The following is a 14,444-nucleotide window of genomic DNA, read 5'->3' as shown; positions in this document are numbered from 1 at the left end:
GGCAGTTACCCCAAATAATTTTATTCTACTACATTTTTACCTGTCCTTCCTCCAAGGAGTTCAGATCATTCTCTTGATTTTTAACCCTCATAACCACCCTGTAAAGTAGGTGAATCTGCAAGGGAGACTGGCCCATGATCAGCCAGACAGCTTCATGATAGCCCTGGTCTCACAGACTTTAGTCCAACAGTAACCACTACACCACAATGGAGAGGATAAAGCTACGGTACCTTTAATATTTCCTCGGCAACATAACTATTAGCAGATGCAGCCTGGCATGGCTCAGTGTTTCGGGGGTGGAGAAAAGGTTTACCTGCTGACATTTCCCTCTGCTAAATAATTATTAAAGCTGCAGACTCTTGTCCTTCATTTTATCTGATATCCCTAGGTCTGTGGTTCTCAACCTTTTTGAAGCTGGACTCACTTCTAAACTTATAGTACTTTCAGGACCCACTACTGGTAAAGTACTTCTACAGTCCATTCCCCCTTCTTAACATAAAATACAGCGATCGCACATCAGTTATCACCTTTAACACCATTTGGTTTTTATAAACAGACAGGGTTATTGAGCAACAGGCTGTATTTCATGGCCTTTCATACCATGCATGTGTGTTGTAGCTTGCAACTTAGGGCAACCCTATGAATTAATGACCGCCAAAACATCCTGTCATTAATGGCCTTGCTCAGGTCTTGCAAGCTGAAGGCCTTGACGCATTCATCTGTAGCATTCATCTGCATCTGTGTTAGTCTGTAATAGCAAAATAGTAATGGTAATACCCTCCCCATGCTTAGAGGGCATGGAGGGCATTACTCTCCATGTATCTGACGAAGAGAGCTGTGGCTCTCGAAAGCTTATGCTACAAAAAGTTGGTTAGCCTTAAAGGAGCTACAGGACTCTTAACTGAGTCAATCTCAAATTGGGTCTTCCTCTTTTCCTACTGCCTTCAACTTTTCCTAGCATTATTGTCTTTTCCAGCAAAGCTTGTCTTCATGATGTGACCAAAGCACAATACTCTCTATTTAGTCATTTTCTAGGGAGAATTCAGACTTGATTTTACCTAGAACCTGTTGTTTGTCTTTGTGACAGTCCATGGTATCTGTAAAACTCTTCATCCAACACTACATTTCAAATTACTCAATTTGGGGCATATTGAGAGGCAAACCCAGATTTGCCACGGAGACTGTTCTAGCTCACCATGTCCCTCCTGTTTCCTCCTGACTCATTGTTAGAGTGTGGTGACCCTCTTTTGGGTCCTACAATTTAAGAACCACTACTTACATGGAAGCAGACTAAGGTTAAACAACTCAATGTTGAATTAAACGTGGGAGCTCTATGCAACTTTTAATATATAAACAGAGTGGGCTATTGTTTACTTTTGCCTCTGTAGGGGTAACTTCACCTAAAGAATCCTAAAATTCTGCTCTTAGCACAACATTAGTTATTCCTTTTGCCAGCATTTTCTGAATTATAATAATAATTCCAATAGTATTTTTTTTAAAACTTGCTCTGCATTTTCAGTTTTTGAAAAATTAATGCCAGCACGGAGTATAGGCAAGCTTTTACACATTACTACAAGCTGCTCCTCTTTCACACAATGAAGCCTCCTAACCACTGTACACTAGAACATATTGGTCTCAAAGAGTGGGCCTAAGCAGGTCTACTCAGATGTAAGTCCCATGTTATTCAATTGGACTTACTCCCAGAAAAGTATCATTAGCGTTGCAGCCAAAATCTGTCATAATGAAGAAAGAAGGACCCTGGACATGTCTGTGAATGTTTTATACAACGTTTTTCTTCCTCTCTCTCTCTCTCTCTCTCTCTCACTGACATCAACATGTTCAGTTGAGGTATTGTTGATCTCCTTTAATACAGTATCTTTTGTGTCCCAACCAGGAAAGATTATTTCTAATTTGACTGGCTAATAGATGCATTTGCTTTTTTTTCATGTCTGGAAATGCGCATGGCTGCCGCTGCTTATTTTGAAAGAGCTCGAGAGAATCACTTGCAAGCAATCAAAATACAGCATTAGATGAGTCATACCAAAGGAGCACTATGTCTCCACCAGAGAAAACACACAAAGCTGCACATAAGGACAGAGAACAAGCTAATGCTTGGGAATCAAGCTAAGAGCTCAAATGAATAATGCATCGTTTGCCATACAGGCAGTGAGGAATTCAAAGCAGCCAGTCAAACTAAACCTATACTAAGTTTATTCCCCTCCCCCTCAATTATTTAGAGCCCATGTTGAATTGGAATAGCAGAGAAAACAGGATAATAAAAAGTCACTGCTTAAAAGGGCTAAACTAAAACAAAATGTGGCAGTACAGTCACTTGTCCTACTCAGAATGAATCATGAGCCTATAGGGTAGCAGACAGAATATCGAAATCCCTCCTCAACGACGAGTCTCTCTACACAAGACATCTTACACAAGGATGATCAAGGGAAGGAAGGCTCAATGTTAGCCAGGAAGCCTAGTTTAAAAAGACGGAACTGAAGGCTCTGTCAGTTTCACCTCTCTAGAGCCAGCAGAGATCACTCCTCCCAGGGTTTGTTTATTTCATCTTTGCTTCCTCAAAGACTCGGTCAATTTCAGCTTCCCTTTGGAGATTGAAAACTACACAGGGATGCTCAAGTGTTCTCCCATTGTGGATACACATGCACTGCTAGGGAGACAGAGTACACTTGAATATAAGACCACACAAAGTAAGTCACTTGAGCGTTCCTGTGTAAGATGTCTTGTGTAGAGAGACTGGGGTGGGGAATTCGTGGAGATTGGGGGGTGGAACCTGGAGAGGGTGGGTTTGGGGAGTGGAGGGACCTCAGCAGGGTATAATACCATATAGTCTGTCTTTCCAAGCAGCAATTTTCTCTTGGGAAACTGCTATCTATAGTCTGGAGATCAGGTGTAATTCCAGGAGCTCTCTGGGTGCCACCTGGAGGTTAGCAAGCCTGTCTTTTAGCCTAACTAACCTTGTGAGGCAAAATGGGGGAAAGGTGAGCCACAACAGGCAACCCTGAACTCTTTAGAGGAAAGGCAGGACAAAAATAAAACAGAAAACAAACAAATGGCTAGGGCAATTAGGACATCAAAAGAACAATCCTAAACAGAGTTACAGTCTCCTAGACCCATTGAGGTCAATGGACTGAGTGGGTGAAACTCAGCTCAGGGACTGCACTGCAAAAAGTTCTGAGTGGATACTTCATGCACTCTTCCTAATACTTGTAGACTAGGCCCAACATTGGGCTATTATTCAGCCCATTAACTCCCTCCAGCCCCCTTTGCAAATCCAGACTTAAACTGCTTCTCTTATTTAAGTTCTCAGGCAAACAGCAGCCAAATTGGTTCCAGATGTGCAGCACACTTTTGAGGGCTTGAATAAGAAGCTTATTAAAATAACTGAATAAAACAGTTCTCCTCTCTGCTAGTCCAAAATTTTAAAATTTGGACAGCCTGTATCAGGGAAAGCCAACATACAACAATAAAACAGCACAACAATACCAAAACCCTTCTAGGCAGTGGGCACACCGCTAGAATGCAAGACCCATGAAAAATACATGACTGGAGCCATCACAGAAAAAGAGCGATTCTGCAGAACTGAGCTTGGAACTACCAAGAACCAGAAAATGGAAGCATGTACAAAGAAGTATACATCTTCCCCCAATCCTTTGTTTTGTTCTTAATCCTAATTACTTCTAAACAGATCTTCTATTTCCTCTACCTCCTCCCCTTTGCAGTTTGTACTCTTTTAAAAGAGAAAACTAATAAAATGTTCTGTGGTTCCAGTCCAATATCATCTCTCTCTTAGTTACCATTTATTTAACTGCTGCAGCAAAACATTTACCTTGGGGTGAAAGAAGCCAGACCCCTCTGATCTAGCCATCCAACACAAGTTAAAAGAACTCAAGGGAAAGCCCAGGGACAAAAGACACACAGACAGTGCTTGCACAACACAGGAGCAAACTTCCTCTCCAGATTAACACAGCCCTTTACAGAGAATGGGAAGCCAGCCTTTGTTCCAAGATCTAACTCAGAGCAGAACCACAAGTGACAAAAGGCACAGATTGGACACTTGTCTGCTTCCCTCAAGTTTTGGCGGGAAATGTCAGCATCCTGGACTCGCAGCTTCGCTCTCTGACTGCTGTCCAATGGACTTTTCAACTGTCACTTGTCCAACATTCCGCCAAGTTGCCTACATTTCCCATCAAAACTTGAGGGAAGCAGACAAGTGTCCAATCTGTGCCTTTTGTCACTTGTGGTTCTGCTCTCATTCAAGCCATTCTCATTTGAAGCCAACAGCAGTAGAGGAGTGAGAACACAACCACCAATATCCTTCTGGGTCCTAAAAAGCTTGTAATACGCAAGAGTACGTGCTGCTAAATACCACCATTGAATGATTTCTCAAGGATTCTGCCCCACTGCTGTTTGATTGAAGGCTATTCAACGAATTCCAGTTTTCTTAGCATGGGTTGGAAAGGTGCCCCAAATGAATAGCTTCCTACGTATCACACAGCTGTTAAAGACAAATTCTTTCTTAGGGACAAAAGTTGCTATGCTACATAATACCATTCCAAAACACAGTTCATGTTGAATCAGACAGACTATCAATAATCACAGAATGAAATACCAACTGGTAATTTTGGAAACACTACTCACCTTTTAAACTGAAGAACAAAATGCACTTTTAAAAACAAATCCTTCTGGACAGGAAAAGCCTAACAGCTTCTCTCTGTGCTTATATTTTTTTTAATATACCATTCTTTAAACAATTATTTTCTTTTTAGAAGGATTACCTGTGGGGGCAGGGGAGGGTTAGGGGAAGAGATTCTAAATAAGCTTAAAAACAAGATAGATGTAAGACCAAACTCTGCACCTGTAGTCCCTAATATAGGTACATACAAACTTCCTAAGGGCGAGGCTACTTCCTTTGACTTTTTAATTGGCCCATGTTGGCAGCTGCTCTCATTTTAGGGCCGTGAAGCGTTGCAAACCTCCAGGGGGAGCTGGGATCTCTCCAGATTACAGCTGATCTCCAGAGGACAAAGATCAGTTCCCCTGAAGAAAAATGGCTGCTTTGCAGCGTGGACTAAATGACATTGTAGCTCACTGAAGTCTCTCCCCTCAAACACCCCCTTGCCCTGGCTCTACCCCCAGGCCTCCAGATTTCTCAGCTCAGAGTTGGCATCCCCAGCTGTGTAGATATCCTCCTTCTTTTATGCAAGTAACCACTAAAGATTGTCCATTCTATATGAAAATACAGTTATTATGTTTTAAAAAGACTCTAGAAGCTACTGGCTGGGACTCATCATAACACTGCCAGTCTTACATGTACAAATAAGGTCTCAGATAAGCTTTTGATGCTCAGGGTGGGAAAATATACCTCAGATCACAACCCAGAGATCCTGCTTATTCCATTAAGGGTGCCAAGGGAGTGGACAGGAATGCAGCAAATGTACCTAGAGGCACATCTCTCCTTCATTTCCTGTATCCCATTTCCGGAGTCCCAAATGAATCCTTTATGTTTCTTGCTACTAAAAAGATAGAAGGATGGGGAAAAGGCCCAGGAAAGGAGTTGCAGCGGCTATGTACACTTCCATTGCTTTTAGATGCTTAAAGAGACAGGTAGGAATTCTGGGTTGTGTGATCTGCCCTTCCCCAAATATCCAGTGCATACTGCCTCAGTGCAGGGAAGTTGCATGTAAACAGCCCATACACATTATAGAGCACATGGGAGGTGTCAGAGATCCTCAACCTAAGTCCTGTGTAACAGACAGGCATGAGTTATGAGTTTTCAGTTCCCACCTGTGGTGCCTGTTCTGACTGTGACTGTGGCACACATATCCTGTGAGAGCCACTTCAGATTGGGAAAATGGCACAGGCTGGGGGGAGGCTGAGGCCCGTTTTCTGCACAGTCTGAATTGGGCACCACATGGGCAGGAATTGAGAACCTACACCTTACATCAGAAGGTGACACCAGGTAGGGACTACAGTTTCCAACAACCTGGAGAAAAAAATGTCTTGTGCCTTTAATATAGGCTTGCCATATGGAAATGGACAGTTGAAGTTTTTCATGGCGCAGAGGTAAAGAACATCGTCTGGCAAATAATATCTCATTAAGTCTCTATTAAAGGGGCAAGGCATTTTTTTTCTCCAGGTTGTTGGAAACCATCCTGGGGACTCAAAGCACAACCTGTGTACTCCAGACTTCAACTACAGGTCTGTGGCTCAAGTCTCCAATTAAGCATGGAAGTTCCCTGCGTGAGCCCAGGCTAAGTTTAACCTACCTCACAGCTAGGGCTGCCAGCTCACCTGGAGAAAAAATGTGTCCCTTTAATAGAAGTGTAATGTGTGGAAATAGGCAGTTGAAGCTTTTCCATGGCATGGCACTAAATAAATATCTTAAGTCTTTATTAAAGGGACAGGACATTTTTTCTCCAGACCATTTAGCAACCTTAACTCAAAGGGAATTGTGAGGATAAAGGGGGTAAGGGATCTCATATATGCTGCCCTAAATACTTTGGAGAAAGGGCTGGATAAAAATATAATAAATAATGAATATATGTCCTTCAGTTTCTTTTTTCAGAGCAACATTTCTGACAACTCAGTGTTAGAAACAGAACTGAGCAACTGTTTTGATATGCAAATGAAACTTCTCACAGGGTGCAGAGAAACAGCTACTTTGGGACCCATCAGTAGCTTTCAGACCTACTGATGGGAGACCTGGATACTAAGTCCTGTTTTTCTGGCTTTCTGATTAGCCAAGCATTGATGTCCAAAGGAGTAAAAGGTAGTGTGGTGTACTTGTAGAGCATTACACTTGGATCTGGTGTAAAGGCAACCCAGTGGAGACTTGTTCTCAGATTTGTACAGTCATATACTTCCAAAAGGCTTTGAACAAAGTACCTCACCAAAGACTTCCTAAGTAACCTTAGCAGTCATGTGCTAACAGAACGGGTCCTCTTATGGATTCAAACTGGTTAAACAATAGGAAGTAAAGAGTAGGAATAAATTGACAGTTCTCACAATAGAGGGAAATGAGCACAAGTATCCCACAAGTATCAGTACTGGGACCAGTGTTGCTTAATTTGTTCACTTGTTTGAAACTGGGGGAGAACAGTGCGGTGGCTAAGTTGGTGGATGTCAGCAAATTACTCAGGATGGTGAAAAACAAAGTGGATTGTGAAGAACCACAGTGGGTGAGTAGGTAGCAGTTTGGCAAATGAAGTTCATTATTGGTGTGAGTAACAATAATACAATGCTGGAACAACTCCTCTCCCCCAACTTTAAATTTATGCTGACAGGGTCTGAACTGTCCAAGACTGAGAGCCAAGCTACAAGTGAGGAATGACACTTGCCTGGCAAGTGAACAGACTCATGTGTATTTCTCCCTGTTCACTTGCCATTCGCTTGCACTCCACTTAATCAAGCGGAGAGCAAGTGAATGGCAAGGGAACAGGGAAGAATACATGTGAGTCTGTTCACTTGCCAGGCAAGTGTCATTCCTCACTTGTAGTTTGGCTCTGAGAAGGAAAGAGACGTTGGTGCTACAGTGATGAAAACGTCATCTCAGTGTACAGCAGTGGTAAAAAAGGCAAACTCCACGCTGGGGATTATTAGGAAAGGCATTGAGAATAAAAAAGCCAATATTGTAATGCCCTTGTATAGAGCTGTGGTGCAGCTCCATCTGGAATACTGTGTACATTCTGGTTGCTGTGTTTAAAAAATAGCCGTGCAGAGCTGGAAATTAGTGCAGAAGAGGGCAACCAAAACAATTAAGGGGCTGAAGTTCCTTTCCTATGAGGAAAGGCTAAAGAGAATGAGACTTTCCAATTTATTAAAAAGGCAAATAGTGAGGGAACATGATAAAGGTTTATAATATTAGGCATGCGATGGAGAAAGTGAATAGAGAGAGGTTTTTCTCCCTCTACCATATTACTAGAACTGGGGGCACTCCTGGGTGATGCGTTAAAGACAGACAAAAAAGAATTTTTTGTTTATTCAACATCTTATTAAATTGTGGAATTCACTGCTGCTGGATATAGTGAAGGCCACAAGCACAGAAGGCAGTAAGAGGGAAATAGACTCATGGTGGGGAGGTCTATTAATGGAGGAAACTAAAAGGAGCCTCTATATTCTGAGGCAGTAAACCTCTGAATACTATTGCTAGCAAACTGCATACAGGTCTTGGCCTGTATGCCCTAGTTATTGGACCTCCAAGGCAACCAGTTGGCCAGTGCATGAAATAAAATGCTGGATTAGATGGACCATTGCCTTGCTCCAACAGGCTCTTTTGGCATGCTTATGATCTTAAATTAAAATAAACACTGCTGGAGAGTGCCTGAAAGGGCTAGAATGAAGTGCATACTAGCTTAATGGAGAATCTAGAGCCTGGAACTGCACAATAAACTCAAAAAGAACAGGGGAAAGTTCACGTGTGTGTATGCTTGTTTAAATGCTGAGCGGACAACACAAGCCAGAAGAGAAGAATCCTGCACTGGTTTCTGTGGGGATGGGCAAGATGAACAAACAATTTCATGTTCATTTCTGATGTCTATTATTCTTCCACACTACGCCAGCGTCCTGTGCCAAAACTCACACAGACACGTCTTTATGCTGCTTGCACATTGAGGGGGCGGCTTTGGTCCTCAGCGCTTGGGGAATTTCATCTCGTGACTCCCATTAGCATTGACAGGGGTTATGCACATACATCTCCCTTTTGTCCAGGCAGCTGAACCCTTCCCGTCCTCAATGATCTAAACTCAGCTCTATTCCACAGGCTACTCAAGTCTCAAACCATTGTAGTCCACCCACAATCTGAACACTCCCCCCCCCTCATTTTAAGTCAAATGCCCTATCAGCAGCAGAGCAAAGCCACAGCTCAATTGTCTTCATAAGATGACAGATTCAGGTGTTTCCTAGCCTCTTCTCCAGTGCTGTGGTGTGGGCATGGAATTTTTAACAAGCTCAGAAGAGGAAAATGAAATAATTTTAACTCATCCGAGCAGGCCAAAAGAGTAGAAATTTTAAGTGAAAGCCCTAGTCAATAGAGACATTGTAGTCCATTGAACATTATAGGAATCTTTCACCTCAGAACTCCACTGACAGGGCATTTATTACATTTAACAACATTTGATTTATATACCATCCTTCAGGACAACTTAACACCCACTCAGAGCGGTTTACCAAGTGTGTTATTATCTTCACAACAATCCCCCTGTGAGGTGGGTGGGGCTGAGATAGCTCTGAGAGAGCTGTGACTGACCCAGGGTCACCCAGACGGCTTCAAGCAGAAGAGTGAGGAATCAAACCCAGTTCTCCAGATCAGAGTCTTGCCACTCTCAACCACTACAACAAACATTTTCATCCTGCCCTTCATTCGAAGGGGCTCAGAGTAGCCTATAGAGTCCCCCCTCCCCATTTTATCTTTATAACAACTTTCTGTGATAAATTAAGCTCAGAGGGAATGATTGGCCCAAGGTTACACAGTGATCCTCATGGCAAAGATCCCTGCCAGAAATGAAGTCTAAATTCCTGTAACTGAATTTCCTCTCATTGATCCCTGTCTCATCCCTTTTCTCTGCTTTCTTGTTATTTCCCCTGCTTTAAAAAAAACCTTGATTGTAAATTCCTTGGAGGACGGCCTTGACTTTGTTGCTATACTAAAACCATGCATTGACTTATATAAATATACAACATGTTTAGTAGAGTTGCCAACTCACCAGGAGAAAAACTGCCTCGTTGACCGGTTCCTGCGCAGAAATCTGCAGGTGAAGTTTTTTACAGCATAGACATAAACATTATCACTCGCTGACATATGTTTCAAACTGTTGTTAAAAGCACAGCTACAATAGTGGGCTAAAAAGTAAAATGTCTAATAGCTGCCATGCTTATAGCACTGTCACTCCACAGTGATTCTTATCTTGGAAGCTCACTTTCCATATTGATCTAAAAGGCCAGACGATTTCAGTAGTCAAACCTATGGCCAAAAATACATACAAGTCTAACAATAAACAGATAATCTGCATGATTTGCCCCCCCCCCACACACAAGAAAACATTTAGACTTAACAACATCTTCAGGTTTTGTGTTCCAAGGACTACTAATCTGTCAAACAGAATGCATGCTGTGGTACAAAATGAGTTTCACTCCAAGATTTCTAAGGACTGATGACAGGAAATGTCCTACCTTGGGCCTTTTACTTCCTGGTAGCTGGAAACTTCCCATCAGGGCTGCCAAGGCTACTGACTTGGGAAGTGCTTGGAGATTTGGGTGTGGATCTTAAGGAAGGTGAGGATTGGGGACCTCAGCAGGTTTGAACGTGATAAGTGAAAAAGATGACAGAGTCCACCCTCCAAAGCATTTTCCAAGGTAACTGATTTCTGTAGTCTAGAGAGCAGTTTAATTCTAGGCAGCGCTTTTTTTCTGGGAAAAGAAGTGGTGGAACTCAGTGGTGGAACTCAGGACCACACAATGACGTCACTTTGGGTCATCTGGAACAAGGGGGGAGTTTTTTAAAGTTTAAATCGCCCTTGGCAAAAATGGTCACAGGAAAATTTTTATGTTGCTCGTCAGCCTTTCTACTAACCCAGAAAACCTGTCTTGAGAGGATTAAGCTTCAGCTTGTTCACCCTCATCCAGCCCATTAATGACCCCTAGCACTGGTACAGAATATCAACAGCATCCTCGGAATTAGATGGAAAGGGCAGAACTAGGTATCATCTGCATATTGGTGACACTGCAGCCCAAACTTCCTGATAACCTCTCCCAATGGTTTCATGTAAATAATAAACAGCATGGGAAATAAAACTGAGCCCTGCAGGACTCCATAGGCTAACAGCCAAGGGGCAGAGCAGGAGTTCCCCCAGCATCACTCTCTGATACCAATCACCCAGACAGGACTCAAACCACTATAACATGCATAGGCAGGAATGGCTGTTGGATGGTATATTATGCAGGGCTTTTTTTCAGCGGGAACGCGGTGGAACGGAGTTCCGGCACCTCTTGAAAATGGTCACATGGCTGGTGACCCCGCCCCCTGATCTCCAGACAGAGGGGAGTTTAGCTTGCCCTCCGCACCACTCCTATCTGGAGATCAGGGGGCGGGGCCACCGGCCATGTGACCATTTTCAAGAGGTGCCAGAACTCCATTCCACCGCGTTCCTGCTGAAAAAAAGCCCTGATTCTAGGAGATCTCCATGCTCAACCTGGCAACCCTGATGGCTGCTGAATTGTAAAAGAGGGTTCTCCAGGCTGAGAAAGGGGAAGGCATAACTGTTTGCTCAAATAAAAGAAAATCCTTGTCTAACCCTGTGGCAAAAACAGCTCACTCCCTTTATTATGGCCACACAGGGAGCTGAGGGAAGGGATGTGTCTTCCTTTTTAGGGGTAATAAAAGCAACACCCCAGGATATGACTACATTTGTATTCTTGATAACACTGTCTAAAGCAGAGGTTATAGCACTAGGGTTATAGCACTAGGGTTGCCAACTCTGACTTGAGAAATTCCTGGAGATTTTCCTCCAGATGGGGCCTGGGGTTATCCCAGAATTACAACTGATTTTCAGACCACAGAGATTGGTTTCCCTGGAGAAAATGGCAGCTTTGGAGGGAAGACTGTTTGGTACCACATCCCCACTGAACTCCTTTCCCTCCTCAAACTCTGCCCTCCCTAGGTACCGCACCTAAATCTCCAGGAATCTCTGAAGCCAGAGTTGGTAACCCAATCTGGAGATCCATTGTAATTCTTGGAGAACTCCAGGTACCACCTGCATGTTGGTAACCCTAGCAGCACTTCTGCAGGTTGTCTTTCTCAATAACCACAGCAAAGCAGAAAGGGCTGGTAATATATTACAGTGTATATTGGAGTGACACCACCATATACCTTGCACTTTATGGCACATTTACTGAGAAGGTTGGCCTCTCACTTTTTATAGGAAGACATCAGCCATAGGTTTACTGAAGATAGTGAGGAAAAGCACAAAGAAAAGAAGTGTGAATTATGGGTAAATGCATGCCAATAGCTTTCATGAGGCTATGTACTAGGCATTGACAATATCTAGAAATGAAGAGTTCAGGAAAGTGGGGGTCTTGATTGGAGTCTCTGAGATACAGAGTATGTGGTCTTCCTCATAAAAAAGTTTTACAGAGATTCGCTTAAAGCACAATTTTGAAGCAGCACCGAACCAAGATCTGCTTGAGAAGCTTGCAAGATAGGAGTTTTCCTTCCACAAGAGATATATGTACTATTCTGCTAAAGATAGTACAGTTTTGTAGATCTTTCTTAGATCTTCACACATAACTAGTGAAAATCTCTTGAATTTTTCAAAGAAACAAGGGAAAATCATGAGACTGTGGCACTGTATTGTGTCATATCATTGGTCTAACTAGCATAGTGGTGTGGTGTCTATGCCATTTCTCTCCAGGCATTTTTCCCCCTCCAGGCAGTTGGCAACCCACTCAGTGAACCAACTGCAACACGTGCTTTGCTTCCAATAGCTGTTCTGTTCTGTACCATAAGTTCTTACATCTCAAAGCAAAGCAAGCAAAATGTGTACAGTTCAGACTGGAAGCGTGAATGTCAACACACTCTAGACTCTAGTGCGCTCACTGGCTGGCAGTACAAATCCTACAAGTAGTGTTTGGAACCTACAGTCGAGTATGAGTTGCAAGAACAGCCAGCATGGTATGGCAGCTAGAGTATCAGTTTCGGATCTGGGAGACCCAGTTTCAAATCTTTCTTCACTCCGTCAAAAGGGTCATCTTGCGCTAGTCACATTCTCATAACCTAAGTACTACCTAACGGGGTTGGTTGTGAGGATAAAATAGGAGAAGGAATAAACAAGCATGCCACTCTAAGCATATTACAATGGGGATGGAGGATAAACATGTATGACTGACTCTCCTTTCGTACAGATCTTTGGCTAGAATGAAGTTTCAAGGTACTTAGTCTTCCCTTATATAGTGGCAGAGTGGTTAGAGTAGCAAGGTAGAGTAGTAATGTTGAATTAGGATCTGGGCCTGTTGGCAACCTTAGTGAATGCCCTGGAGGGTTATAGGTAGCCAGGAGCTAGAAGAAGCAAGTCACCGTTCTGCTTATGATTATGGAGCCAGTGTTGCCAAATGCCTGGAGAAAAGTGTCTGGGAGGCCCACATTAGAAGCCAAACTCTTCCATGGAAGCTTGCTGAGTGACCTTGGGCCAGTGTAACCTTCCTAACAGGGTTGTTGTGAGGATAAAATGGAGGAGAGGAGAACAATGTAAGCCACTTTGAATCCCCTTTGGGGAGAAAGGTGGGATATAAATGAAGTAAAATAAAATAAATAAATGCATTTGTGCATAATTGTGTATCCTGTGTGCCTTCCTACGTATCTCTGCCTTTCCTCTTTTTGTTGTTGAAATGTAGACTGCAAGCATGTTGAGGCTGAGGCCTGTCTTTTTACTTAAATTACTACATAAAGCTCCATTTACACGAATACCTATGCACTTACTTATCAATGTTCTGGTGGACATTCTTGCAAAATTTCCTTGGGAGAAGCCCTTGTCACACTGGCTGTGTGCTTAGCTAGCCACACTGATGGCATATCTCAGTCCACCTTTACAAATGCAACATATTTACAGAGAAAACTAACAAACTAATTCCCACCCCCCAGCTTCAGTTAAGAACAAGACAAACCTATTTCAGTTAACAGTATGCACACACGCGCACACAGGGATCAATACTCACAGAACAGTGATGAATTGTTTCCCCTCTCATGGGCTAAAATCCTCACCATAGAGCACAGCACTCACAATTTTAATACCCTCTGCTATGGCAAAGCTCCAAAGTAATTGTCTCATCCTCTGCTTTTGTTCTCAGGTTCTGTTCTTGCACTGGTTTCCCCCTTGGTCCCATTTTCTTCCTTCTCCCAGATTGTGATTGCAGAGGATGCTGAAAGCCAAGGTGGAAAAGAAAAGGCTATTTCATATGCACATATCCTTGTGCCAACTCTACTCATACCAGCTCATCAGGGTTTGGAGGATATGGGGCGATGATGCAGCAGGCTGCCCATTCGTCACTGTTGTCATGGAAACTAAGACATGGTCCCCTGTGGTAAAATAACATAGAGGCAAAGATAGGAAAGAAATTATGTTCTGAGCCTTCTGGGAAAACCATTGGAGACTTTTCAGTCGGCACAGATATATATTTTTAATACCATGGTAGAAAATGACTTGCTTTTTAAAATCTAATTGCTTGATTTTGAGGCTTTGGACTCTCCAGTGTAATTCTGTTTGCTATGATACAGAAAGCCAGTCTGAGCCTGGCATACTTTAACATTTACTTTGTAAGAATATTGCAAGCATCTGAAAACAGAAATTTAAATTGTTGGGGTGGGGGAAATTCCCTTCAGAGCAGGAGGACAAAGCTTTCACTTGCAAATAAGGTAACAATCTTATGCACTGTGCTGT

This window comes from Eublepharis macularius, chromosome 9 (assembly GCF_028583425.1).
Source record: "Eublepharis macularius isolate TG4126 chromosome 9, MPM_Emac_v1.0, whole genome shotgun sequence".
Classification (NCBI taxonomy): domain Eukaryota; kingdom Metazoa; phylum Chordata; class Lepidosauria; order Squamata; family Eublepharidae; genus Eublepharis; species Eublepharis macularius.
Note: the sequence above shows the minus strand (reverse complement) of the source record.